Source organism: Cynara cardunculus, assembly GCF_001531365.2.
Source record: "Cynara cardunculus var. scolymus isolate 2C chromosome LG 10, CcrdV1, whole genome shotgun sequence".
NCBI lineage: Eukaryota > Viridiplantae > Streptophyta > Magnoliopsida > Asterales > Asteraceae > Cynara > Cynara cardunculus.
The window spans coordinates 23,962,804-23,967,909 of record NC_037537.1 but is presented as its reverse complement, the minus strand read 5'-3'; positions in this window follow the sequence as shown (position 1 = coordinate 23,967,909).

The following is a 5,106-nucleotide window of genomic DNA, read 5'->3' as shown; positions in this document are numbered from 1 at the left end:
ATTATATCTTAGATTTTTTATATTTAAAATTAAATGTTTATCATGTATTTGATTGTGTTTATCTGCAGTTAGTTATTCGAATTCAGATATGGAATGAAATCGAATAGGGATAAAATCTGATTTAAGAGTTTTTAAGAGTTTTAAGAGTTTTTAAGAGTTTTAAGAGTTTTTAAGAGTTTTTAAGAGTTTTAGCCAAATGCTTTATAATATAGTATAGATATATTATTAAACCAAAAACAAATTACTTTGTCATTAAACCTAAATTAAATTATAATTAAAAAATTGAATTAAAGAAATTACATAAAAAATAAAAATAAATTTTTTTTAAATTTTTATGATATCTTCAAATTTATATATTAAAAAAGAAACATTATTGTTTGTTTAAAATCACATAAATCCATATTATAATATCGACAGAGACCAAAAATATACAATGAAATATTAAAATCCACATCAATCAATTATAATTAGTATGTAAAAATCTTATATTGTGTACCAACTAACTGTAGTTGGTATCAACTTAACTTTTTTCAGTTGGTATGTGTTGGTACCTGTTTTGTAATAAATTCAAGTTATATATATATATATATATATATATATATATATATATGAAAACGTGTGGTTATGTCAAAATGTCAATTGACTATTTGAGTTTTCAGGTAATACGTGTGATGTTCAAATAAAATATTGAAGTTGCAAAGTTTAATATTTAGAAAACATAAAGTTCAAAAATTAATAAATAATCAAATAAGTCGGTACCATAGTATTACTTTGATACACAACTTCCGATACAGTGTACCAATCAATTTAGCATATTTGGTACAATACTATCAACCAATTGTAATTGATATTAATTTAATACTGGTATGATTGATACAAATGTTGGTTAGTTTAGTTTGTTATAAAATTGTCACCCCTACAATTAAAATGTTAATCATTATTATCATTTCTATAGATTAATCAGTTAAATTATGGGAATATAACATAACTTTGTTGAAAACACGTCATAGGAAAAAGTAGTAGATTACCCTATAAACTCCAAATCAACTTAAATTTATGATGAAAGTTATTAATATAGGATATCTCGAGGACCCGTCATACCCGATGATATTTGCCCTACTATTCCGATGGCACAAGGACCGTTTATATACTATCTGTAACGCCCCTGCCCCATAGTCTAAAGTGGTGGGCTAACCCAATAAACTTCAAATCAACTTAAAATCATGCTGAAAAATATTGGTAACCCACAACTTTTAGCTTTTAAGAAGCTCAGCAAATGATCGTGTGAGAACGGGAGTTACGGTGAAAAGCGTAAGAATAGTAGAAAACTCTTCATTTTCAATCTCATGCTCACTCATGAATTGCGCTTTAGAAAAAGAATTGATTTGTTGCATCACTGTACGCCTCATTAGTGTTGACATTCAATTAAGATTGATTCAAAGGTAGAGATTTTTTCTTATGATTCTCATCATAACTTCCCTTCTCAACCTAACCAAATCCGCTCACAAATCTCCTTCGTTGTCCTTGTGTGATGCATTATTACATTTGTGAACAAAAGATAAAATATATTATAATTTCATAAAAATCATTAAAAAAAAATATTAGATTCCATAAGCTACCAAATTCAATTAAATAGTGTTTTAGTTGGCTAAAAATAAAATAGAAAAGGGCATGAAATGAATGATTCAAGGTTATAGTTGGTCCTTGAACTTGATCGATTAGGCTTGTGTACCACCACATCTGAGATCTATATTAGTCCACCGAAGTTAATGGACTAGCCCATTCAAATAGAAACTATTTAAATTGATTGTAGGATTTTGGAATCTATATACAGTAATACAGAAAGAGCAGAGAGAGAGAGGTGGTTTACTTTGCAAACCATTTTATTTATATAAATCATAAAAACATTATTCAACTAATTATAATATTTTATTTTGTTCATTTTTTTGTAATTATGAGAGGTTGATTATCATTTTTATTATGCAGGGTGTTAATCATGGATATTATCATCTTCATTATTTTAATTTTAGAGAAATACATGAAACAGTTCATTAAGTATTATATGAAACAATTTCATAACCATATATGAAACAATTTCATAAGATTAAACAATTTCATGAAAAAATTTCATAAGATTAAACAATGAAATCGACGGATGAGGGTAGTTTGCACGGTTTGTACAAATTGGGTGGTTTGCATTTGACCGCTCCTCTCTCTCTCTCTCTCTCTCTCTCTCTATATATATATATATATATATATATATATATGTATACATATATATACATACATGTATAGGGGCATAATCAAATGAAAACTAATTAGTTTGTGGTAACCGTGAGGTCCAATATCAACCACAAATCAATAGATAAATTAAGAAAGTTATAATTTTGGTAATTTTTAATTAAAATTTTAATGCAAAGACGTTTTAGGTATTTTCTCTCATCTCTTCTCTCTCCGTCTCCCGACGTTCGTCCCCCGGCCTCCGTACTCTGGCCTCCGGTGATATCACAGTGGTATCACAATGCATCTTATATGTGATTGGGTATCACACTGTGGTCATTTGTGTGGTCGATCGGATATGTAACATAGTGGTATCACAATGAATCTTATATGTGATTGGGTATCACACTGTGGTCGTTTTTGCGGTCGATCGGATATGTAACACAGTGGTATCACAATGCATCTTATATGTGCTTGAGTATCACACTGTGGTATCATGGGAGGACGGTGATCGGAGGCCGGAAGACGGGGACAGAGAGAGAAGAGAAGAGAGAGAAGAGAAAATACCTAAAATGTCCTTGCATTAAAAATTTAATTAAGAATTACCAAAATTATAAATTTTCTAATTTATCTATTGATTTGTAGTTGAGATTGGATCTCATGGTTACCACAAACTAGTCAGTTCTCCCTTGAATGAACCCCTACATGTATATATATATATATATATATATATATATGTGTGTGTTTATGTGCTTGGGTATCACGCTGAGGTTGTTTGTGTGGTCGATCGTAGATGTAACACAGTGGTATCACAATGCATCTTATATGTGTTTGTGTATCACATTGTGTCTTTTATTTAACAGAGTCAATATTTTTAGGTATTACAGTGAAGAGATAAGAGAAAATACCTAAAACGTTCTTGCATTAAATTTTTAATTCAAAATTACCAAAATAATAAATTTTCTAATTTATCTATTGATCTGTGGTTGAGATTGGATCTCACGGTTACCACAAACTAGTCAATTCTCCCTTGAATGAGTCCATATATATATATATATATATATATATAGAGAGAGAGAGAGAGAGAGAGAGATTGGTTATTATACAACCCTTGACATTTGTGCAACCAATACGACCCAATCTCAACCGTCCATTTCATTTTATTAATATGTGATTTCATAGAAGTTTTGATTGTTTCTTAATATAAAGTATTGATCATAATAATAAACCATATTCATATTTCATAAAATATTCAAATCATAATAAACGAACTCTCATCATTTCCATAAATATCTCAATTTATTGGGTTGCATTGGTTGTACAAATGCGATGAGTTGTATTTGAAACAAACTATATATATATATAAGGGCACGTTCAAATGAAAACCGTGCATTTCTAAGAAACCGTGTAAACCAATTTCGACCAATAGGAAAATTCCATTTTTTTCTAATTAAATTTAATCAATAAGGGTATTTCGGTCATTTACAATATTTTCTATTAAATATGGAAGTTATTAATAAATCTTAATTAAGAAAACGTAATAAAGGAAATTGTATAAATGGTAACATTTAAATATTTAATTATATTATAATATTAAAAATTTGAATTTGATATATTGTTATGAGATTGAATCTGCAAACGGTCTTGAAGATTGAATTGTATTATGGAATGAAATCGTAAATTATGGTTCAAATTAAAAAAATAATGTTTATGAAACAAGTTTCATGAAGGTGAAACTGGTTCATGAGTAGTATGAAATCGTTGCATGGTGAACCACGTTTCAGTGATGGTGTAGTTGATCCGTTTAGTAGAAAAAAATGGAACATCAAACGGGTGCATAATTTATTTGGTTCGTAATGAAATAATTGCATGATGAAACGGGTGCATGATGAAACGGGTACATGATGAATCTGCTTCGGGATCTTGAAGATTGTAATCTGCTCCAGAATCTTGAAGATTGTAAGGATTAAAAGAAAAAATGCATCAAATCATGAGTGAAATAAAAAAAATTAATTTACATGAAACAAGTTTCATAAAGGTGAAACTGAGTCATGTTGTAATTGATTCATGAGTAATATCCATGTTTCAATGATGGCGTAGTTGATCCGTTTAGTAGAAAACATGGAACATGAAACACGTGCATAATTTATTTGGTTCGTCATGAAATAATTGCATGATGAATCTGCTTCGGGGTCTTGAAGATTGTAATCTGCTCCAGAATCTTAAACATTGTAAGGAGTAAAGGAAATAATGCATCAAATCATGAGTGAAATAAAAAAAATTAATTTACATGAAACAGGTTCATGAAGGTGAAACTGGTTCATGGCGTAAATGAACAATGGGTAGTGAACTGCTTTCATGGTGAAACCCGTTTCAGTGATGGTGTAGGTGATCCATTCAGTAGATGAAATGAAAAATGAAACGGGTGCATAATGTAGGCGGTTCATCATGAAATATTGCAAGATGAAAAATAAATTAGTTTCATTAATAAAAATAAATGTTAACGTAAAAATAATAAATTACTTTACAAAAAATAGATTAGTTTCATTAATAATATGATATACAATATACATGATATGGTTTCTTTGAATAAATGAATATTTGGTTTTACCCTTTTGCCCTTTATCGGTATTATAAAATGTATTTTCAATTTTTTTTTTATTTTCTTAAAATAACCTTGATTAATCTTAACCATTAATCAAAAAAATGAATGGGTGAGATTGGTTTACACAAATTGAGCCGGCTTTTATTTGATGGCTCATCTATCTCTCTCTCTCTCTCTCTCTCTCTCTATATATATATCTATACTATATTATAAAGCATTTGGCTAAAACTCTTAAAACTCTTAAACTCTTAAAAACTCTTAAACCCGTTCATCCCTATCCG